The 25,124-nt window shown below is 41.1% G+C and overlaps 1 protein-coding gene across 1 annotated transcript in view; it reads left to right on the plus strand.

Annotated features, from left to right (window-relative positions):
• Positions 1-24,305, plus strand: part of LOC132377420 (ubiquitin-fold modifier 1-like) — a 35,004-nt gene extending 10,699 nt beyond the window's left edge. Inside the window, exon 3 of the transcript XR_009506629.1 lies at positions 23,754-24,305. The gene's annotated coding sequence lies outside the window, so the exon portion shown is untranslated. The remainder of the gene's footprint in view (positions 1-23,753) is intronic.
• Positions 24,306-25,124: the final 819 nt, after the last annotated feature.

A 25,124-nucleotide genomic window follows, 5' to 3' on the forward strand; every position in this document is an offset into this window, starting at 1 on the left:
TCGGTGGACCAGCTCTGGGACACTGTTGTGAGAGGAAGTGGGAAGTGAGGAGAAGGGTGGGCCCTGGCAGTGGCTGTAATCTGCTTTGATGGCAGGGATAGCTTGCTCAAAGCAGGATGGGAGTGGGCAGAAGCTGGGTGATTTCTCAGTAGGGCAGGTACTTCTGGAATGAGAGGGAAGGAGGGTTCATTCACACCTACAGCCAGGGGGAGGGTGGGGAATGCCTGCCCCACACACCTGAGAGAGCTCCTGGGCCAGGCCAACAGTCCCACTTATGCAACCCTGATTTGTCCATATTTTATGCCAGGCCTGCAGGAGTAGTGCTCAGGAGTATGGTTCAGATCCTGAGCTTTTTAGAATTCCTGAGGGAGAGGACAGTGAGGTCAGGTAAGGCCATAATACAAGTGGTGCAGCTGAAGGGGCTTGAGCTGGGTTGTGAAGCATTGTGGGGTTTACATCAGTGCCTTTCACATAAAGTGTCTGTGTGTGTGTGTTGTCAGAATCATCTAGGGAACTTTTGGAAAATACCAATGTTTGATTTCCCCTCCTCCCCTTAGGAAGTCCTATCTAATTCTCAGCACTGGGAGTAGAGGAGTAGGTATTTTGAAACAATGCCCTAGGGAATTCTGATAGGGACCCATGCATCCCTCCTCCATTTTTCACTGGCATAGATCTCAAAAGATAAAGCAAAACATAACAAAGAGACGCTCAGGTAGGAGATCCAGGGGAGGGCTCTTCGGGTGAAGGGATTGTTTCTGGTGAAGTTTGCAAAAGTATAAGGAGCCTGGAATGCCTGGGGCAGAGGGTGTACACAGGGAGTGGTAGGAAATAGGGTGGGGTGATTAAGATGAGCAGTCAAGGAGGAACTGGAATGCTGGGCAGGAGAGTTTAAACCTGATGCTGTTTGAAACAGGAAACTGTTCATGTATTCTCATTCAGTGATTATCTATTGAACACCTACTCTGTGCCAGGCACTGTGTTATGTGCTGGGGATACAGCAGAGAACAAAATAAAGTTTTTGCTCATCAAGTTTGTATTCTGGTAGAGGAACTGTAGGGTGGTCAGTCCATCCCAGTTTGCCTGGAACTTTCTGTTTTTTGGTTGGGCGGGGGGGTTAACATTTTATTTATTTTTTTAAATTTATTTGTTTACTTATTTTTGGCTGTGTCAGGTCTTGGTTGCGGCACACAGGATCTTTCGTTGCAGCGCGCAGGTTTCTCTCTAGTTGTGACGTGTGGGCTCAGTAGCCCCGTGGCATGTGGGATCTTAGTTCCCTGACCAGGGATCGAACCCGCATCCCCTGCATTGGAAGGTGGATTCTTAACCACTGGACCGCCAGGGAAGTCCCAACTTTCTGCGGTTTTAACACTGAAAGTGCCTTGGCCCAGGAACCCCCTGGGCAAAGCAGAATAGTTGGTTTCCTAGGAGGTGGAATGTGCATGCGTGCCTGTGTAATACTAGGGGTCATAAAGAAACATAAAGCAGGGTAAGAAGTTGGGGATAAAGAAAAATGCTTTTTTAGAGGGGGTGGTCAGGGAGGATCTCTGAGAACATGATAAATGAGTAGCCATCTGAATAAAATGAGAGTGAGGGCCATGTAATATCTCAGAGTAGGTTGGTGAGGGGTGATTATTTGTAGCAGAGAGGAATACCGTGTAAAGGCCCTGAGGTGGAAACATGCTTGACGTAGATGAAGAATAGCCTTGGCAGAGAGGTTGAGAGAAGGAGTCAGAAGCAGAGAAGGTCCCAAGAGAGTGAGCCATGCCGGGGACACTGGATTATATTTAGTGTGATGGGAGCCCATGGAGGGCTGAGAACAGAGGCATGACCTAATCCCTCAGAAGGTGGGGAAAACAAGAGTGGGAACAGGAAGACCATTTAGGAAGCAACTTCATTAGGAAGTCTTGAAGAGTTCCTCCTCAAAAGGTTTGATCAGAGAAAGAGCAGGATACAATGCCATTCAAGTAAATGAGCCTGGGCAGGATTGGGCTGACCCAGGCTGTCCTACGGTGATGACATTGGGAATGGAAATGTGGAAACATCTAGAACTGTCTTGGAGACGGGGTTAACAGAAGTTGGCGGTACAGGATTTACAGGGGGATGAAGGAGGGTGATGATTCCAAGCTAGTATTCCACACACTAGTTTTCCTAGTTTGAATTTCTCCCTCAATTGTCCTGATCCAAACGTCATGGCTCATGAAGTTTTCTACTAGAATGAGGAACATTCCATGGTAGGGTCGCAAGAGCAGGAACTTGGGGTTATACAATCCAGGGCACACACCGTGGCTCCATCACAGACAAGCCATGCCCTTCAGACAGCTCACCTAAACTCTGGGGCTCTCAGTATCCCTGCCAGTAGAATAGGAATCATACTGCTTGGCAGAGCTGGGAGCACTAAATGAGGTAACACTCATAGAGGACCTAGTTCAGAACATGCTGAGCCGTCAGTCTGGGTTCATTCTCTCCCTCTGTTTGCACCCTGGGAGTTCAGTGTGTGTGCCTACACATTTTCAGAAGTTATCAGTACTCTATATGTCATTTTGTGCTCTTTGGCCCGCTTTCCCTCTCCCCCAGCCTGCTTATTCCATACACACATTTCTCTGTGTTGGTGGAGTGCACACTCTGGTCATTTGGTTCTTCTTCTTCCTCTTCACTGGTTCTGCCTATGTTCAGATGTTCCTTTCCTTTCATTGGGACAGTTTTAGAAACCTCCCAACTGGTCCTCCCATCCTCCAGCCTATACTCTTATATCCTTCAGGCCACATCATCTTCAGTGTAAAATCTAAACACCTGAGCCGGTCTTGCATAGTCCACGTTGCCTCTGCCTACTTTTCTGTAAACTCTGCTCCCTGATTTACCCCCATCTTTGGCCCCACCCTCCATCCTTCACCCCTGACAAGTCTACTGTTTTATTCCTTGTGCTCCCATGGTAGTTTGTACCTACTGATACTTTTCTCCCATTATTTGTGTATAAAAAGAGCAAGGTATTTGGTGCAGGGGTTCAGAGCTCAGTCTCTGGAGCCACCCAACCTCCATCCTAATCCCAGCCCTGTTACTTATCAGTTAGGCCTAATGATTAGGGATTAATTAAATAAACGATGATACTTCCCTAAACTGGAATGCCATGACCTTGAGCAAGCTATTTCATCGTTGTGCTTCAGGGACAATAATAATATCCACCTCACAGGGTTGTCGTGAGTATTAAGAGTTAATACATCTGGGCTTCCCTGGTGGCACAGTGGTTAAGAACCTGCCTGCTAACACAGGGGACACAGGTTTGAGCCCTGGTCCGGGAAGATCCCACATGCCGCGGAGCAACTAAGCCCATGGGCCACAACTACTGAAGCCCGCACTCTTAGAGCCCGTGCTCCGCAACAAGAAGCCACCGCAATGAGAAGCCCTTGCACGGCAACCAAGAGTAGCCCCCGCTCACCACAACTAGAGAAAGCCGGCGCGCAACAATGAAGACCCAATGCAGCCAAAAATAAAAATAAATAAAATAAATAAATTTATTAAAAAAAAAAGAGTTAGACACACTTTTAAAAACATCGCTAACTCCTTCACCAAATTGGGAAATGGCTTAGGCAAATCACTTATTGTTCTGGGTTTTGCTGCTTATGTGAAAGAAAAGGTCTAGTATATCATCTCTAAATTCACTTACAGCCCGACTGGCTAAGAGCATATACTAATTTTTTTTTTTTAGCATCTTCATTGGAGTATAATTGCTTTACAGTGGTGTGTTGGTTTCTGCTTTATAACAAAGTGAATCAGCTATACATATACCTATATCCCCATATCCCCTCCCTCTTGCGTCTCCCTCCCACCCTCCCTGTCCCACCCCTCTAGGTGGTCACGGAGCACCGAGCTGATCTCCCTGTGCTATGCAGCTGCTTCCCACTAGCTGTCTATTTTACATTTGGTAGTGTATATATGTCCATGCCACTCTCTCATTTCGCCCCAGCTTACACTTCCCCCTCCCCGTAAAAAAAAAAAAAAAAAAAAAAAAAAAAAAAAAAAGAGTTAATACATCTGAAGCACTTAAATAGTACCTCCTACATAGGAAGCCCTCCAGAAACATTGCCTATAATTATTACATCTATCTCCCTGAGTTTGAGTTCCTTGAAGGAAGAGACTAGAGATCTAGTCTTTCAAATGTTTGTTGAACAAAGACGTAAGTAAATCTCCTTTTAAAGACATTATTCCCCCTTTTACTTAATTTTTTCTCTTTTAATTTATTTATTTATTTTTGGCTGCGTTGGGTCTTCGTTGCTGCGTGCGGGCTTTCTCTAGTTGTGGCAAGTGGGGGCTACTCTTCCTTGTGGTGCATGGGCTTCTCATTGCGGTGGCTTCTCTCGTTGCAAAGCACGGGCTCTAGACGTGCGGGCTTTGGTAGTTGCAGCATGCGGGCTCAGTAGTGTGGCGCCCAGGCTTAGTTGCTCTGTGGCATGTGGGATCTTCCCGGACCGGGGCTCGAACCCGGGTCCCCTGCATTGGCAGGCGGATTCTTAACCACTGCGCCACCGAGGAAGCCCTTAATTTGCATTTTTAACAAGCCTCTCCATTTTTCCAGATAGTGATTTACTACATTTATAATCAGATGTGCAAAATTCTGGTTCATTTTCCTTAATTACTTACGGAATACAGTTGGATATTGACCATACATTTTTGGATCTATATATTTATATCAGTTTTTATCAATATATTTTGGATGGGAAGATCCTATTTATGTATATTGAGCACATGTATTTTCTTCATTCTGTGTTTTCCTTTAAGTATATATTTTGTGTTCTGATGTGTTTTGTTTATTTGAACTCATCTATTTTGTCTCTACCAAAAGCATCCATTGAGTAAAATAGTAGACTGTTGGAGCTTGGAAGAACTTTAATGTCATGGTCCTTATTCTTCTTATAGATGAGGAATCTGAGGGTCCAACAAATAACTCGAATCCTATAAACCAATAAGAAGAAAGGCAACCCAGTTTTTAAAATGGGCAAAAGATTTGAAGAAGCATTTCATAGAAAAGATTGTCCAAATGTCCAGTAAGTGTCTGAAAAAGTACTCAACATCATTAGTCACCAGGGAAATGCAAGTGAAAACCACAATGAGATACCAACTCATCCTCTTTATTTATTTAATTTATTTATTTATTTACTTTTGGCTGCCTTGGGTCTTTGTTGCTGTGCGCAGGCTTTCTCTAGTTGCGGCGAGCGGGGGCTACTCTTCATTGCTGGGAGCAGGCTTTTTATTGCGGTGGCTTCTCTTGTTGTGCAGCATGGGCTCTAGGCCTGCAGGCTTTAGTAGTTGTGGCACGCAGGCTCAGTAGCTGTGGCTTGCGGGCTCCAGAGTGCAGGCTCGGTAGTTGTGGCACACGCACAGGCTTAGTTGTTTTGCGGCATGTGGGATCTTCCTGGACCAGGGCTCGAACCCGTGTCCCCTACATTGGCAGGCAGATTCTTAACCACTGCTCCACCAGGGAAGTCCCCAACTCATACTCTTTAGGATAGTTAAACTTTAAAAGATTTGAAATTATCAAGTGAAGGTATGTTTTGGAACTCTCACACATTGCTCTTGGGAATGTAAATTTGGTAGAATTGGTTTGGAAAACTGGCACATTTATAAAAGCCAGATCTAAGGCTACCCTATGACTTAGCAATTCCACTCCTAGGTATATACCCAACAGAAATGGGTGCATGTGATCACTAAAAGACACGAACAAAATGTTCATGACAGTTTTATTTTTAATAACCAAAATTTGGAAACAAACTAAATATCCTTCAACAGGAGAAGTGATAAATAAATTGTAGTGTATTCACATGGTGGAATTTTGTACAGCAAAAACAGATGAAACAACAATCTACTGCTACATGTGACAACATGCATGAATCTCACAGACATAACGAGTGAAAAAAGGAAAACGTAAAAAGTATATACTAGGGAACTCCCTGGTAGTCCAGTGGTTAGGGCTCCGAGCTTCCACTGAGGAGGCATGGGTTCGATCCCTGGTCAGGGAACTAGGATCCTGCATGCGGTGCTGCCAAAGTATATACCATATGATTCCATTTATATTAAAATCAAAAACAGATAAAACGAATCAAAAGTGGTAAAAGTAAGGATAGGATATACCTCTGGGGCATAAGGATATTGACTGGAAAGGACAAGTGAGAACTTTCTGGGGTGTTGGAATATCCATTATGATGATCTAGGTTTGGGTTAAACAAGTATATACTTACACAGTGTATCAAAATGTGTATTTAAGATTAGTATGCTTTACTATATATATAGATAGATAGAGATATAGCACCTCAATGAAGAGTATTACCCTAAAATTAAAGAAAATTTTAATTTTCTTTTTTGTGCTATGTGTTTTAAATGTTCTCACCTTTTCCTCAGCTATATTTTCCAGAAAGTCTAAAATGAAGTCATGATAAATCGTAACGAGAGAAAAATAGAAGTTATTATTTTTAAAAGCTAGAATGGTATCTCAGCTTCCTATCCAGATTTAGTGCCCTGAGCCCTGGACCTAGCTAAAAATAGTTCAGAGCTTTGCCAGCTGGTGACCTGGGAACTGGGCTATGTTTAGCAGAAACCAGCACGTGAGTGAAATGGGGGAGAGCCAAGTGGAGCGCTGTGGGTCTGGTAGGCATGGCTCACTCTCAGCAAGCTGTTTGAGCCATGCCTGCCATCAGTAACTCAGGCTGTTTCTTCCACTGCAGATCAGTGGGTAGTGTAGAGTCACAGTTTACTGGTGAGTGGAAATGAGAGGGAGGGACAAGAATCCATATTGATTAGAAGGGGAGAGGTCCAGCACTGGGAGACTGGACATAAAGGAAGTCAGAGTAGTTAAGCCCTGGCTAAACCCAGGGTATACCTTGCTTTTTTCTTCACCAGGTTAGACTCAATTTTTGCTTTTGCAAAATGTATTCATTTCCCAACAACTCTATTTTATCTTTTATTTTTTTTTAAAAGGAATTCCTTTAATTAATTAATTAATTTATTTATTTATTTTTGGCTGTGTTGGGTCTTTGTTTCTGTGCAAGGGCTCTCTCCAGTTGCGGCGAGCGGGGGCCACTCTTCATCGCGGTGCGCGGGCCTCTCACTATCGCGGCCTCTCTTGTTGTGGAGCACAAGCTCCAGACGCGCAGGCTCAGTAGTTGTGGCCCACGGGCCTAGTTGCTCCGCAGCACGTGGGATCTTCCCAGACCAGGGCTCGAACCCGTGTCCCCTGCATTGGCAGGCAGATTCTCCACCACTGCACCAGCAGGGAAGCCCTATTTTATCTTTTTTAATTGAAGTATAGTTGATTTATAATATTGTGTTAGTTTCAGGTGTACAGTAAAGTGATTCAGTTATTATACATATATTTTTCAGATTATTTCCCATTATAGGTTATTATAAGATATTGAATATTGTTCCCTGTGTTATACACTAAATCCTCGTTGCTTATCTATTTTATGTATAGTAGTTTGTTAATTACATACTCTGAGTTTATCCGCCCCCCACCTTTGGTAACCATAAGTTTGTTTTCTACGTCTTTGAGTCTGTTTCTGTTTTGTATATAAATTCATTTGTATTGTTTTTTAGATTTTACATAAAAGTGATATCATATAATATTTCTGTTTTGTATATAGGTTCATTTGTATTATTTTTTAGATTCCACATAAAAGTGATATCATGTAATATTTGTTTATCTCTGTCTGACTTACTTCAAATAGTATGATATTCTCTAGGTCCATCCATGTTGCTGCAAATGGCAATATTTCATTATTTTTATGTGGCTGAGTAATATTCCATTGTATATATTGGGTTGACCAAAAAGTTCTTTTGGCTTTTTCCGTAACATCTTACTTACTGTAGCTTTGTAGTATTGTCTGAAGCCTGGAGGGTTATGCCTCCAGCTTTGTTCTTTTTCCTCAGGATTGCTTTGGCAATTCTGGGTCTTTTGTGGTTCCATATAAATTTTAGGATTGTTTGTTCTAGTTCTGTGAAAAGTATTATGGATAATTTGATAGGGATCGCATTAAATCTGTTGATTGTTTTGGGCAGTATGGCCATTTTAACAATATTAATTCTTCTAATCCATGAGCACGGGATATCTTTCCATTTCTTTGAATCATCTTCAGTTTCCTTTATCAATGTTTTATAGTTTTCATCAAATGTCTTTCACCTCCTTGGTTAGGTTTATTCCTAGGTTTTTTGTTTGCTTGTTTGTTTTTTGCGGTGATTTTAAATGGTATTGTTTTTGAACTTTCTCTTTCTGATATTTCATTGTTAGTGTAAAGAAATGCAACACTTTTCTATATATTAATCTTGTATCCTGCTACCTTGCTGAATTCATTTATTAGTTCGAACAGTTTTTATGTGGAGCCTTTAGGGTTTTCTATTTAGAATGTCATGTCGTCTGCAAAGAATGACAACTTTACCTCTTCCCTTCCAATTTGGATATGTTTTATTTCTTTTTCTTGTCTGATTGATGTGGCTAGGACTTCCAGTACTATTACAACTCAGTTTTAAATGTTATACTTAAGGAAACGAGTTGCAGAACTATTTAGATTGCAACGCTTAAACATTCCCTGAGTGGTTTTGCTGCTGAATAAGCCTAACTGGAAGAATTAGCTTCACTTAACCTCTTCCTCCTGTAATGTGCCCGTCTAAAATGTAGGAATGACTAGTGTAATTATCCGTGTCACAGAGATGTTTTGAGGCTTAATTAACAGTTATAACCCACTCTGAATACTCTGAAGTATTCAGAGAAGAAAGGGTTAATAGGAATGGTGCTGCTCTAAGTTCTACTTGCAAACTGACAAGTTACCAAACATGGTATGTGGTACTCTAGTGCCAAACATACTAGCATGGTACCTCCAAAATTTCACCCGATTTAATTAGAATCACCATCACTCAACCAACACTAGTTGAGAGAACTCTATTTCTACATTGTGTTCTTCTTTTTTTTTTCCCGGCCACACGGATGCGGGAATCTTAGTTCCCTGACCAGGGATCGAACCCACGCCCCCTGCAGTGGAAGCACGGAGTCTTAACCACTGGACCACCAAGGAAGTCCCCATTGTGTTCATTTTTTAAAGGAAGGTGTAAATATAAGCGTAATTCATAACAAGTGACAACTTTTAAAGAAATGACTTTAAACAACTTGATATGTTGCTGTTGTCAGTAGACAGAACTTTTAGCCCCAAAGTAAGATGCAACCTGACTTTTAAGGCAGGGGCAAGGATGTGCCAAACTCTGAGATCAAAAGTAAGCTTTAATTCAAACACTGTGGATGCCATTAGAAACTTTCCTAAAAATAAATCCATCCTGTTGCATGATTTAGAAATGGCTTAGGATACCATCTTTTCCAGCCTTAAGAAGCAGAAACCCCGAAATGTCATCAATGAAAAACAATCTGGGAGATGCTACTAAGACTCTGTCAAGGGTATGGTCTCCCTTCCTACAGTAACCAATAAACCTGGCTTTGCTTAATTAAAAAAATCAAATCTGTGAGCAAACAAGAATGCGGTGGGCCAAATAATGACAATGAAGATGATGACAATAATGGTGGTAATAATAATGACAGGAAACAGGTATTGAGGGCTTACTAGGTGCCAGACACTTTTCTAAGGGCTTTACATGTCTTGACTCAGTTGATCCCTGTAGTAGCCCAGGAAGATAAGACCTATTATTATCCCTGTTTTACAGACAAACAAACTAAGGCTTGGAGAAGTTAAGTGACTAACTTGCCTGAGGTTATATAGCTTAGCAGCCGCTTTCAAAACTTTGGTGTGGGGACTTCCCTGGTGGCGCAGTGGTTAAGAATCTGCCTGCCAATGCAGGGGACACAGGTTCCAGCCCTGGTCCGGGAAGATCCCACATGCTGCGGAGCAACTAAGCCCATGAGCCACAACTACTGAGCCTGCGCTCTAGAGCCCGCGAGCCACAACTACTGAAGCCCGTGTGCCTAGAGCCCATGCTCCACAACAAGAGAAGCCACCGCAATGAGAAGCCTGCGCACCCCAACGAAGAGTAGCCCCCGCTCACCACAACTAGAGAAAGCCCACACACAGCAACAAAGACCCAACTCAGCCAAAAATAAATAAATAAATAAAATATAAAAAAATAATAAGTAAAGAATCCGCCTGCCAATGCGGGGGACATGGGTTCAAGCCCTGGTCCGGGAAGATCCCACGTGCCGCGGAACAACTAAGCCCGTGCACCACAACTACTGAGCCTGCACTCTAGAGCCCGTGAGCTGCAACTACTGACCCTGTGTGCCACAACTACTGAAGCCCTCACGCCTAGAGCCTGTGCTCTGCAACTAGAGAAGCCACTGCAATGAGAAACCCTCTTGCCGCAACTGGAGAAAGCCCACACGCAGCAACGAAGACCCAACGCACCCAAAAAAATTTTTTTAATAAAATAAATTTAAAAAAAAAACAGGGGGCTTCCCTGGTGGCGCAGTGGTTGAGAATCTGCCTGCCAATGCAGAGGACGCAGGTTCGAGCCCTGGTCTGGGAAGATCCCACATGCCGTGGAGCAACTAGGCCCGTGAGCCACAGCTACTGAGCCTGCGCGTCTGGAGCCTGTGCTCCGCAACAAGAGAGGCCGCGATAGTGAGAGGCCCGCGCACCGCGATGAAGAGTGGCCCCCGCTTGCCGCAACTGGAGAAAGCCCTCGCGCAGAAACAAAGACCCAACACAGCCAAAGATAAATAAATAAAATAAAGAATTAAACAAAAACAAAACAGGGCTTCCCTGGTCGCGCAGTGGTTGAGAATCTGCCTGCCAATGTAGGGGACACGGGTTCGAGCCCTGGTCTGGGAAGATCCCACATGCCGCGGAGCAGCTAGGCCCGTGAGCCACAGTTACTGAGCCTGCGCGTCTGGAGCCTGTGCTCCGCAACAAGAGAGGCCACGATAGTGAGAGGCCCGCACACCGCGATGAAGAGTGGCCCCCGCTTGCCGCAACTAGAGAAAGCCCTCGCACAGAAACGAAGACCCAACACAAGCCATAAATAAATGAACAAATAAATAAAAATTAAAAAAAAAAAATTTGTTTAAAAAAAAAAAAACAGAAAAAAAAAAAAGAAAAACAAACTTTGGTGTGCTTACAGTTCCCCAGAAAAATAATTTAAATCAATATTCCCAGCCCAACACCATAGATTTTGATTCAGAAGTGTGGGACGGGGCCTGAAAAAATGCATTTTTAATAAATACCCGAGGAACATTTACTGTAGGTGACCTTCAGACCACCCTCTGGGAATCAGTGACCCAGTTCTAGAAAAAAGGAGAGACTAGGAGTAAAAATTTGCCAATGTTTCTCCAGCACTGGCCTTCCCTGTCCAGCTGAATAGTAGATCATTTGCCCACCCGGGACTGTATGTCCTTGCAATGAAAAGAAAGACTGCTTAATGAATATAGCCTTTCCAAACATCCAACTTGATTTGTTCAACTTCCATATTTAACATTTAACCGTCTGGCTTTAATCTGATTTCTTAAATATGTTTTCCTACCAGCCAGAGTGTGTGCTGACCAAAAACATGAATTTCAGTTAGTAGTTGTAACTCTCATAGGTAATGAATAAATGGCATTGTACTTTATTAATTAGTCTACTATAACTCTGATTAATGTGAATCAATTCCCCAGAGCCAGCTCTCTCCCGAACAAACTGAGAACAATGACTTTATGAACGTGCAAACTTCAGGGCCAATGTACATTTTGAGGCCTGATTTATCCTTTCCTTAGTATCACTGAGCTGGAAGACACATTTTGAGACCCAGAATCCTGACACCTCCATCCCTCCAAAGGGGTAAGTTTATCAAATTTAATAGAACAATTCATAAAAAGTTATTCACTTGGGCCTTAGTCTTCCTTCCTTGGCTTTTAAACACCTGTGACCTCTGAGATCTTGAGGGGCATGGTGATGAATTTTTAACAGCCTTGCCCTTTTGCTCTTCTCATACGTCATTTGATTGATTTGGAGCATGGTATCACCTGGTAAATCTGGAAAAGACTTACAGATGAGTTTGGCCAGAGACAATGCTATGGAGACTGAACCAACCCATATTACACACCCACCTTTCCTTATTACCTATTTTTGAAATAGAACAAAAACATGAGGCAGGCAAAAAAAACATGTTACAGTTTCCACAGTCCCTCTAAATGAGGAAATTATCGGGTATTTGCCCCTGCACACATTCCACATCCCGTGCTGTGGATGGAAGACTTACTCTTATTCCTGCTCTCTTCCCTGCCAGCCACCCTCTAGCCTTCTTTCTCTTCCCTCGCTCACCAAGCCTACTCCTCCTTTTGGGCCTGTCCCAGGCCTTCTCTACTGTAATGTTCTTTACCCTCATTTTCCTATAATTGGCTCCTACTTTTTGTTCAGGTCTTAGCTTAAACTGATGACCTCCATCTATTACGTTATACATTTTTGTTTTCTGTAGCACTCACTAGCTACTGATATTTTTCTTGTTTGTTTGTTTGTTTATAGTCTGTCTCCCTCAACTAGAACATAAGCCCTGTTAGGTCAAGAATCATCTATTATGTCATATTTTCACGGTTATAGCTACAGTGCCCCAAACTGTGCCTCACACAGGAGAGATGTTTGGGGAGGAGAAAAAGGAAGACAGTGGGGAAAGACTGGTTCTGAGCTGAGACTGTTTCTGGTTGTCCAAGGCATCCAGCTAGCTATTTCTTTGCTTAAGAGTCAAATACTTTTATCCACCTCCTTTGGAAACAAATCAGAGATCTTAAAGATGTGTTGAGTTTATTGCGTAAGACTTAACAGTGGTTAAAGACCAGATGAGTTACACTGAGAGTCTTTACAAGGTATTTGTCATCATTAGCTCAGTCTCATAAATTATTGCAATATGAGATCAGCAAAAACTGCTTACGTGCTTGAATTCAGGTAGTTAAGTTTTAAAGTATAATAAAAACAGTTATACTGAAAGTTTTCTTTCCAAAGAGCTCAAAAATGCCTTTGTTAGCAGTAAATGGGGTAATGGCTTCCAAAGAAAACTGGAAGTAGGAAATGAGGTTTCCTTCTGGGAGTTAAATGGGTAAGGTACACACACACACACACACACACACACACACACACACACACACACACACACATATATGGTAAGTCAACTGAAAGAGTAAACTGATAGATAACCAGTGTGTAACTGGAAACACCTATAAATTCAGCCAAGGTGACTTGGGGGTAATCTCAGGATGGCAAGCACCAGAATGTGACTGTTAATTTAACAAGTGTAAAGGTAATTGTTTAGAGAAAACCTGGATGAACAGCGGCGGTGGGCAGAGCTGCTGTTAGCCTATAGCATAGAAAACCCAAGCTAAGAAGCCAGAAGTTGATAGCAGCTTCCCAAATAGTGTTCATGGGAGAAGGGGCCTTGGCCCAAGGACTTGAGCTCTTAGGTCTCTGTGGCAAATGTATCCTTTGATAAATCATCTCCCTACTTCTCCTTATGCAGATTTGACGCTCTAAATACAGAATTTAAATCACTTTTTTCCCTGTCTACAGGGAGCAAATGCCTTGATCTGCTGATGTGAGGGCCCATTGGCTAGCTGGTTGCATTTATCATTAAAATGGAATAAATTAGTATTCTGGCTATATAGCAGTCTCTGCGAGTTTGGGTTAGTGTGAGTCTACCCCTGAGATAAAGTTCTAGAGCAGAGTGACTTGTTGGCCCCGTACTGCATGACAGAGAGTGGACCAGACAGGCTAGCTCTGAGAAGAGAAGGGCTGATCTAAGCTCAGTTCCTTCTCCCAAGTTCAACAGTCATATAATTCACAAGACTTCCTGAGGGGATGTTGAGTGAGGGGAAGATGAGAGGCCAGGAGTGATTCTGCTGACGCATCCCCAGAGGAGCCATGGGTACTTTAGTCCACGGGTTGACAGATTTTTTCTGTTAATGGCCAGGTAATAAATACATTAGGTTTTGCTAACCACAGAGATAGGTAGGTCCAAGAGGGGAACAGGGACCAGAGGGGCCAGACAAGAGCTATTGCCTCCTAGGACACTTGGGAGAACAAGGGTTTTTAGAACTAAAGCAGAGGGGGAGGCAGGGCAAGGTGAGACTTTTAGAGAAAGCTAAGGAGAAAATGCCTTTAGCCAGGAATGAGATGAGCTCAGGTAACCGGTGGGAAGTACCAAATCCAAGGGCTCTCTGAGACATCTCATACAGGTCTCCAAGCTACATACTTACCCCCAGTGGGTCTGTAACTGCCTGGCTCTGCTGGGTCCTGTCAGCGCTCTATCATTCATCTAGATAAAGGGATCTGCCCCTGGAGTTTGGATAATACACCTAAATTGCATCCCAGGGAATGAACAGGCATCATTTTGAAACTGGATCCTTTAGCTACAATTGAGTGTCTGTTTCGTTGAGGGGGAAACAAGACTTACTGAAAGAACCCAGTTCAACCAACTTTGCTGTTTTGGGGGTAAGTATAGTAGGCAGTCTAAATATATTTTTGCCTATGATAGCTTTTTCATTATATATTTCATTCTTTGGGATTTAAATCACTTTAAATTTTTATTTACTTAAATTCGAAGTATACAGATGAACAGATTAGTGTATTGACTAGATGAAGAACCAGGATCACAGAACAGCTGGGGAGCTGGTGACAGAAATGTACATGGAGCTTGGTCTCCAGGTTCTAATCTCCTATTAAGACTCCCTTACAGCAGTGATTCTCAAATGCTGTGATGGATAGGGATGGGCAGAGGGGCACTGTGTAGTTTGAAAAAGCTCTTATCCCTCCCACTTGAAATTCACTGATCTACAATCCATCTCATTTTACCTTGGGTCTTCTTGAAACCTCTTCAAAAAAGCAAAACAAAACATGAGTTTTACAACTCAAGCTGGAAGATGGTTCTCCTTATTTAGAAGTGGCCAGCAGAAAAGCTATAAAGAACAGAATGATTCCTGCATCAGCAAACCCTATGAGCTTGGATGATACAAACCAAGAGCCTGTGCCTGGGATCAGCCTTGTACACTGGCAATAAATAACAAGATACAACCATTTTAAGGCCTCTCTTTTCCAAAACAAGAGAGGAGTATGTCTCAGACTTGTATCCGTTTCAAAAGGATCAAAGACAAGTAAATTCTTTTAGAATTTGAATCTGTGGAAAGTAACTTGAGTAAGATGACAAAACCATTCTCCACCAAATGAGGGTGAATTGAAGGGGTACTGCACTTTCAAAACACACCCATACCAATCCCCCAGCCCCCATGGATAAAATGTAACTGTGGGACTTTAGGTAGGTTAATAACATAAGGAAAACGTTTCGAGAAGCCTGGAAGAGACAGACTGATCCTGGCCTCAGCATTGGAGAAAGTCTATCGCTGCATCAGTGTAGCTGTTAAACACTTCATCTGAAATAATATGAAACCTAGAGTCATCAGCCAGATGTAGAAAACAAATTTATGGTTACCGGGCAGGGGGTGGGTAGTAAAGGGGCAGTGGAGGAGGGATAATTTGAGAGATTGGGATTGACATATACACACTACTATATATAAAATAGATAACTAATAAGGACCTACTGTATAGCACAGGGAACTCTTCCAATACTCTGTCATGGGCTATACGGGAAAGAAAATCTAAAAAAGAGTGGATATATGTATATGTATAACTGATTCACTTTGCTGTATACCTGAAACTAACACAACATTGTAAGTCAACTATACTCCAACAGCAACAAAAAAAACTAGAATCATGTACATTTTACAGTTTGAATGTACCATAGAGAAGTTATCCAGATGAAGAAACTGAATCCCTCTTCTGGACTCAAAATCTGTGGGCTGGGCTGGAACAGGAACCTCATGCATGCCTCTAGCAGAGAGCATATATCACACGGTATTCCCATTGTCTGAATTCTCTAGACTGGGCTTCTTGACCCCAAAGACTGTATTCTTCATCTTTGAATTCCTAACATCAAGCACAGTGTCTGACAGTAAGTGTCCACTGATACTTGTTAAACCAATCAGAATAAACAAGAGTGTAAGTCCTAGGGCAACAGAGGGAAGAAAAAAAACTGAGAGGAAAAATCTTTCTCTGATCTCCCAGGGCATGGCAGGGCAAAGTTACCCAAAAAACCAAAAGTGAGCTTGACCTCAGTGTGTCTTTTTTAAGGTGAACACCCCAAGTCACAGGTAAGCATTTGCTAGACTGCCCAGAGCTATCACTTCCATCATTGCTATTAACAACATGGCTTGCTTATTTTGTCTTACTGGAGTATTAGAATGAGTTCACTGACAATTAAGTTCCCTGCTTTAATTATGGCAGAAATAAAAATTAGGCAGACAATTGCCTTTGATTCAAGTATCTCAGAAATGTTTTACTTTTGAAGTCTGAAGTATTAAGGGTAGAAAAAACAGCCTTTTGTTTGAAGTTAAAAGTACAGGTTATCTCCTCATGGAAAAAAGATTAAATGTAATTCTATGTACCTTATGATTATAATGGTTCATCAGATTTAGTAACTGTTGAGAAACAATCATATCTTTTCTGTATCTTAATTATTTGGTTCTTTTCTCTGAAAAGACTAAAAATACATGAACCCTTAATTTCAATGGCACAAAGTATTGTGCACTGCATATTTGTAAGCTAGCCACAGGACAAAGGGAAGCCATAAAGAATTAAACATTACATTCTCTTAAGAAAGATTTTCTTTCAGTATTACATAAATATCTTTGTGCTTTTCCATTTTCTTTTTGAAACCAAGTAACCCTTTGACATTTCAAAGTGAAATAACCATACACACAGTTTTTATATAGAGGCTAAGATGACTTTCTTTTTTTAAAGAACTAAGTGTAATTAACCACACATGGCATATTATTCATTGTCCTATGACCTTTGTAATTTAATTTCATATTCTGAAAATATTTGCTTCTAAATTTAGTCAGGAAAATGAGGGAATGTCATGGTTGCTTTGCTGGCTGTACATTACAAGGGATTATACCTAGAAGAATTTTCAAATGTGGGTGTTTAAAAAATGTATGTTGTTTATCTGCTTTGGCATGTAAAGTTTAATAAAGCCTAGTAATTTGGATTTATAGAGAGACTACCCACCCAAAGTCCTGAAAAATTCTAAGTAACTGTAAAGGCTAATGCCTGGTAGGGTCAAGGAAAGGAAGTAGACCGGGCAAGGGCACCAGTGGAGACCCACGTACCCTATGTTCACATATTTAAAAGCTGTAAAAAAAAAAAAAAAAGGCTAAAAACTGTTAAATAAGATTGTCCTATCCTTCTATCTTGACAAATCAATGACAAAATCCCAAAACACTGATAAAGCTGTAGTCTCAGTATGATGAAAGGTAGCAGAATATCCAAGCTGGCTGAATTTAATTGTTGCACATGTTTGGATGAGCTAATGACATTTTGTATGAGTGACAAAAGACTTAAATAATTCATAAATCATTCATTTATTCCACAACATTTTCTTCATTTCAGCAAAATCACTGATTATGTTCTTAAAGATTTTCGTGTAATGTATTCAATTGACAGTAATAACAAAGTAAAAATAAAGTGTAATTATATTCAAAATGTTTAAAATTTGAGTATATTTTTATCAAAATGTAAGTTAAGTGAATGTACATTTTAAATTATAATTACTTTGAAAATTTTCAAAAAGTTATTGCTTTAAAATATTTGTATTATCTATTAAAATTAAAGGCAAAATAAAAACAAATACATGAATACACCAACATTTAAAATAAAGATTATTTAAATATAGCTGAACTTTAAATTTAACTCTATTTGATTAAATCTTATTAAATATATTTATAAAATTAAATTATTGCAATTCTCATTTTTAATATCTATCTAGTCAATATAGAGAATCAGTATTATGTTTCATGCATGCTACATCCACATATTTACATTTTAAAAGTAATATGAATGGTTTGCTATTGTGAAATATCCTCAGTCACCTGTGCAATTATTGCAAATACATCTAATTCTCAAGTACCTCCAGGATTATGAGATGGAACACAAAGAGAAGAAAGAAAAGGGATTCTCAGCACTCCTGGCTAATGATACTTTGTTATGCAAGAACCTATTGCATTCATACTCTTTGAAAAGAAAGATTTGACAACTTAATTCATTTGTCTTTTCTTATCTAAGAGCTTCTGTCACTCAAATCTTTCCAGAGTAGTTTTTATTTCTAATATGGGCAGCAACACAACCCACAAACTTTTTGTTTTGAAGACATAGGGCAAAAGAGGTACAGAACTGCTCCCGTGAGTTCAGGATGGTGTTATCTCAAGAAGAAATATTTAGGGTAATGGGTCACATTTGAACCAGCATGAAGTGCTGGATCTCTGGGGCCAGAGGCCTGGCCTTTAATCAAGTTAGTGTGTGTGTGTGCGTGCGTGCGTGCGTGTGTCTGTGTGTCTGTGTGTCTGTGTGTTAAATACTAGGTGCAGGTCAGGGGGCTCTGCTCTCTGGATATCGGGGAAATTCAGGAGAAATCATGCTATAAAACACCTCTGGTGTCAGAATTCAGAAGCACATATTTATGTGATAGAGATCCTGCTTTAATTAGCAAATTACAAATAACATTTATGTCAAAAATCTACTTCCCATTTTGCTGTGAGCATAGTTCTTTTTTCTTTTTCTTTTTCTTTTCTTCCTTCCTCCCTGCTCCCCCTTCTTTCTTTCCTTCTTTCCCACTGTCCCCTATGTATTGACAGCACAAATCTAAACTGGTCTGGGATATATAAGTCAATTTGCATTCTGAACTTGGTGCCAGAATTCTGGGTTTTTTAGCAGTCTTACTGAGATATAATTCACATACCATACATTTTTATCCATTTTAAGGGTATATGTCAATTTTTTAAAATTTATCAATTTCTTTCTTTAATGGCACGTGATTTTTTAATTGAAGTATAGTTAATTTACAATGTTGTGTTAGATGTCAATTTTTTTTTGTTTATTTGCAGAGTTGCTCAGCCATCACCACAATCAACTTTAGAACCTTTTCCTTATCCCAAAAAGAAACTGTGTAGCCATTAGCAGTCACTTCCTATTTCCCCCCAGACTCCTCTTCCATCCTTCTCCCTTCCATCACCTCCCCAGCCCTAGGTAACCACAAATCTACTTTCTGTCTCTATAGGTGTGCCTATTCTGGACATTTCATATAGTTGGCATCCCACAAGATGTGGTCTTTTGTGACTGGCTTCTTTCACTTACAGGGTTTTCAAGGTTCACCCGTGTTGTAACATGTCTTAGGACTTCATTCCCTTTTGCTGCTGAATAACATCCCATTGTATGTATATATCACATTTTGGTTTTTTTGGCTGCACCACGAGGCATGCGGGATCTTAGTTCCCTGACCAGGGATCGAACCCACACCCCCTGCAGTGGAAGCGTGGAGTCTTAACCGCTGGACTGCAAGGGAAGTCCCACTACATTTTATTTAGCCATTCATCAGTTGATGGACATTTGAATTGTTTCCAATGAACATTTGAGTTGTTGGTTATTATGAATAATGCTGCTATGAACATTCATGTACAAGTTTTTGTGTGGACATATGTTTTCATTGCTCTTGGGTATATACCTAGGAGTGAAATTGCTGAGTCATATGGTAACTCTATGTTTAACATTTTGAGGAATTGCCAGACTGCTTTCCAAAGAGGCTATACCATCTTAAATTCCCACCAGTAATATATGAAGGTTCTGATTTCTCCACATCCTTGTCAACACTCATTAGTGTCTATCTTTTTTGTTATAGCCATCCTAGTGAGTGGGAAGTGGTACCTCATTGTGATTTTGCTTTGTATTTCTCTAATGGCTAATGATGTTGATATTTCTTTTTAATTGGCTCTTCCTGAAGAGAGAGAAAACAAAAATCTTTGTAAGCAGCCTCCTCAGTGCCACGCTCATGGTGTTTAGATATAAACCAAATCATAGAATGAAAGTGTTAGAAGGGACCTTAGACCCAGGGCAGGCTCCTGCTTTGCAACCCAGCTCACCTGTGGTTCTTCCACTGTCAGAAAGTTCTGATCTTTAGCATCTTTAGGGAGATCTTTTTTTTTAATCCGAAACTTTTTTTTTTCTGAAAATTTTAGTTTCTGGGCCTAGCTTTGCTCTCTGAAGCAAGGTAAGCTTTGTCTTCACCCCAGGATCCATCTCCTTCATTTGACTAAACCCATCTACATATTTTTAAAGACAAGCTTTGGCAGTCCACTAAGTTGTTGCCTTTTCCTTTTCCCTTTTGGGTTAATGAACGCAGCCTGAGGCTGGTATTGAAGATGTAGCCACCCTTTCAGGCTCAGACAACTCAGCAGGGATCCTCATGGAGAGCCCTTAGGCCAGAAGGGTACAGACCAAAATCTGGGCAGGGGGGCATATGTAACTTGAAGAAACATTCTGAAATCACCTTGCTTTGGTTTTAGTTACTATTTTTATTTTGAAGTTTCAAATAACTTTAAGAGGGGGTATGTGATTTTTATGTTTACTGAGAGGGAATAAAGGTTGAAAGGTGTTGAGGATGCAGTCTATACAAACAGACTGGTCCTCCTGCCTTCTGTATAAAAAAAGATACTTTGAGCTCATTTCCCTCAACCTGACACACAATGAAAAGGCAGCTGCGATTGCTGCATGAGTGTGTGACTGTAAGTGTGTGTACCTGTCCATGTGTCTGTCTGTTAGCTCCAGGTCTGCTGGGAACCTGGTGTTCCCTCTCTGATTCATCACATCGTTAGTTCTCTCTCTTTAGACCTCTCAAGGATTCTGTCTCCTGCGTTTGCTCAGACTCTGGAACTCTGTGGGCAAAATGTCCTAAGCTAATTTCTCTTATTTCATATTCCTAATCCCCCATTCTTCCTCATCCAAACTGATGATTTTTCTCTAGAAGACACTGTGCCCCATTCTCCCTTTCTTAGAGAGACCTCATCTTTCTCTTGCTCTCTGCCACCACCTCTGGAGCCTGGACTGTTGCACTGGCCTCCCTTCTCTCTCTAGTCTTTCTACTGTGCCATTGCCAACAGCTGCCACACTGATTTCTGGAAGCACAAGATCCCCACCCTCCACTCCATAGCTTGGAATGGAATTAGAGGCCCTTCAGAATCTGAACTTCTCACCTTCGGCAGGGGGCACGTCTTTCTCTCTTGGCATGGCTCCAGCCCAGTGACCTAGCAGCTACAAGTGGCCTTCATGGGTGGGTGACTGGATCCCAGGAATAGTTCACTGAATTCCTTTCTTTTCCTGGGATGCACAGAGCTCATGCTCCTCTCAAAGGCTTTGCTTTGGGCTGGTCCCTCTGGTTGGAGCACTCTTCCAAGTGTTCTCCCCTGGGCTCAGTCTTTTTCATGATTCTGATGTCAGCTCAGATAACACTTCCTCTGAGCCACCTTCTCTGGCAGGCCTCAAAGGGAACTTGGTGACAGAAAGGATTTCTTCTGGGGCTTCCCTGGTGGCGCAGTGGTTGAGAGTCTGCCTGCCAATGCAGGGGACACGGGTTCGAGCCCTGGTCTGGGAAGACCCCACATGGCGCGGAGCAACTAGGCGCGTGAGCCACAACTACTGAGCTTGCGTGTCTGGAGCCTGTGCTCCGCAACAAGAGAGGCTGCGATAGTGAGAGGCCCGCGCACCGCGATGAAGAGTGGCCCCCGCTTGCCGCAACTGGAGGAAGCCTTCGCACAGAAACGAAGACCCAACACAGCCAAAAAATTAATTAATTAAAAAAAAAAGGATTTCTTCTGCTTTGTTCACTGCAGTATTCCCAGCACCCAGAACAGTGCTGGCAGACAGCAGACACTTGGTAAATACTGGCTGAATTATTAGAATAAAGTAGTTTCTACATAAAGTACTAGGTTGCATAAATTCTGCCATTCTGTGTTGGGCAAGAAAGAAACTGAGGAATGAACAAAGAAAGGAGAAACCAACAAGGGAAGAGGGGAAAATAGCTCCTTATAGGGCAGAGGACAAACCTGGATAGCTGGAGAGAAAATAGGGCACAGGGTTCAAGGCCTGTTCTTCACTTTCTCTGATGTGGAGAATGCTTTCTGCTATGATTAAAGCAAAAGCCAGGCTTAACTTGCAGAAAAGGACATTTTTGAAGAAACCAGAAAAGGAAACAATCCCTCCCCACATCCCTCTTGCCTCTCCTGATTTTCCGGTTTTCATCACCAAAATTAAAAATGGGTATATAAGTGTTAATTCTCACCACATATTAGATAATTCCTTAGTTAAAAATATCAGCAAAAAATGGGGTTCAAATTCAAAGGACACAAATTCTCTGAATTATATGAAATTTTAAAAAGCAGTTCCTTCTAAAGTGTACATCATTTCCTGAAACTTTTTGGCTACTCTTTAAGGTGTTTTGCTCATGATTGGCTGACAATATATAAAGAAACTGACAATATATAAAGGACGTTCCCAACTCAGAACCCCATTGTGCAACTATTCTGGATATTTTGTCAAACTGGATCTTCTGCTTCCTTTGCCAACTGAGATCAAATGGATGCATTAGGTCATGACATTAATATGAAATCGTTTCCACACTTGTTTTTCTTTCTCCATTCTTGCTCTCTTCTTATTATGTGTAACAAGTCAGATTGTAATTTTGAAAGTGAGGAACTAAGGCAGCCTGCTAGCACTCTGAGGCTGAGCAATGCTGCTGATCTTGTTTAGACCTTTCAGTCACAGCCGAAGGGTGTTATCCACATGATTGTTTAGGATGTGCCATCATCCAAGGCTAAAATGACATCACCAGAGTGAATTACTCTGGGACTTTGCAAATCTGCAGTGCAGGATTTGCCAGGGAAAATGAAACCATTAGTTCTTTTTACTCCTTCCATCCCCCATGTAAGTAAGTATTCTTTTTCTAGTGGCTTCGGTTTTATGCTGAAGAGGAACTTGGTCTAGTTCTTTCTGGTACATGAAAGTGTCAAACAAAGGCTTCATCAATGTAATTATGCAGTGCTTTTAGACCTCTGTACATGCTATGTTTTCTCACCTCTGGATTTGATGCATTATGTTTCCTCTGTCTGGCATGTTCTTCTCCCTGGCCCTCTCCCCCTATCTTTCTGGCAAACTCCTATTTATCCTTTAAGACCATTTCAAATGACTCCTTCTAGGTAAATTTTAAGTACATACACATTTAGAGTTGTTACATCTACCTGATGAATTAACACTTTTATCAAAATGTAGTGACTCACTTTATCCCTAATAATACTTTTTGTCTTAAACTCATTTGTATGATATAAGAGCCACATTAGCTTTTATTTATTTATTTATTTTGGTGAGTATTTGACAGCTTTATATTTTTTCATACTTTTTTCTGTCCTTCTGAATCCTTACAGTTTAACAAGTCTTTTATAAAAGTATATTTGGATTTATAATATTTTTCAATCTAATATTTTCTCTATTTTTAATAGGTCAGTTTAATCCATTTACATTTATTGCAATTACTGATACATTTGGATTTATTTCTGTGATCTCATTTTGTGCTTCCTATTTGTACTGCTTTTTCACTGCTTTCTTCTCTCCCACTTTTCCAAATGTTAAACTTTGTGATTCTTCCTTTTTCACAAACACGTTTGATGGGCTACCCATACATGATTGAACCAGTAGGTTTCTGTCTTGTTTCTTCGAGTTTCTTTTTTTTTTTTAACATCCTTATTGGAGTATAATTGCATTACAATGGTGTGTTAATTTCTGCTTTATAACAAAGTGAATCAGCTATATGTATACATATATCCCCATATCTCCTCCCTCTTGTGTCTCCCTCCCACCCTCCCTATCCCACCCCTCTAGGTGGTCACAAAGCACCCAGCTGATCTCCCCGTGTGATGCAGCTGCTTCCCACTAGCTATCTGAGTTTCTTCTAAGAAGGCAAATGAGAAGATTCTAGTGGATGTTTATAACTACTCATTGCATCATCAGGAAAGAAGAATAGCTATGAGGAGACTTGGTGAAAATCTTTAGTCCTTAACAATTTGCACTGGGGACTAAAGCAGTTTAGCAGCCAAGTAGCTAGTTTTCGAAACGATGAGTCAACAGTGTGCAATGTTGGATAGAGAAAGGTGGAATCTGTGTAAAGTATCTGCTTCCAGTGTGAGGATGGTACCTAAGGAGCAAATCCTTGTGTGTCTGGCATACCTATACTGCTGTGTGCTGAGACTGTGTGAGGAGGCGAGCCTCCTATGATTTGTCTCTGTTCAATCACTTGTAAAACCCTCATTCACTTGGTGTGTCATTATCATACTTGGCCTCTCTTGGCTAGAAATCAATCACAAACAAAACATAGTGAGCCATTAAATTGCAACAGGACTCAGTTATAATTGGACTGCCTGACGATCCAGAATATGCTTATATCTATTTTTAAGATTATCATTTAAATAAAAATACATATATTTTTTAACATACTTGAAGCAAGTTTTACTTTGTGGTGTCTTTTCTGGAAATTTTTTAATTGGGAAAAACAAGTATAGCAAAGCAGTTAATAGTCTGGAATTTGGGGTTTGATACAGACTGAGATTTGAATCCTGATTCTTCCATGTACTAGCCATGTGATCTAAGGCAAATTACTTAAGCAAGCTAAACTTCAGTCTCCTCATATTCTAAGTGAGGTTAATGATAAATCTATACATAGAGTTGTGAGAATTTAATAAATTAAAACACAATAAATTATAAGGTCTTTGGCATAAAGTGGTACTAAAAAAAGTAGTAGCTATTATCATGATTATTATTTTTTTAAAATAAGGAGCTTCTTGGAGGCATTCCTTCTTCAACTCTTTGTCCCTCAACTTGGAGTAATAGGTGGAGGATAGGAGCTGAAACTAGATGGTCTCTTTGCCTCTCGGATTTAACGGGCTGAGTATGGTGGAAATCCCTTTGAACTTTAAAATGCCCCGAAGGGTGTCAGGAGTATGACTTATACCCTCATGTGTGCCATCCTAAGTTAACAGACATCAAGGGTGTTGATAAACTCTTTGTTTCAGCAAATGTGACCTCCTTAATAAGGCTAACCTGATTTCATGCCCTCAAATCCTGATCTCCCCTCCAAATCCAGTTAGAAAGCTATCAGGCACCACACAGTAGCCAATCCTCTCAGTCTCAGGAATCCTTACTCCAAGGGCTAGGGGGAATCCTGTCCTGAAATGCTCATATAGAATTGAGATTGCA

The sequence above is a fragment of the Balaenoptera ricei genome, chromosome 13 (genome assembly GCF_028023285.1).
Source record: "Balaenoptera ricei isolate mBalRic1 chromosome 13, mBalRic1.hap2, whole genome shotgun sequence".
NCBI lineage: Eukaryota > Metazoa > Chordata > Mammalia > Artiodactyla > Balaenopteridae > Balaenoptera > Balaenoptera ricei.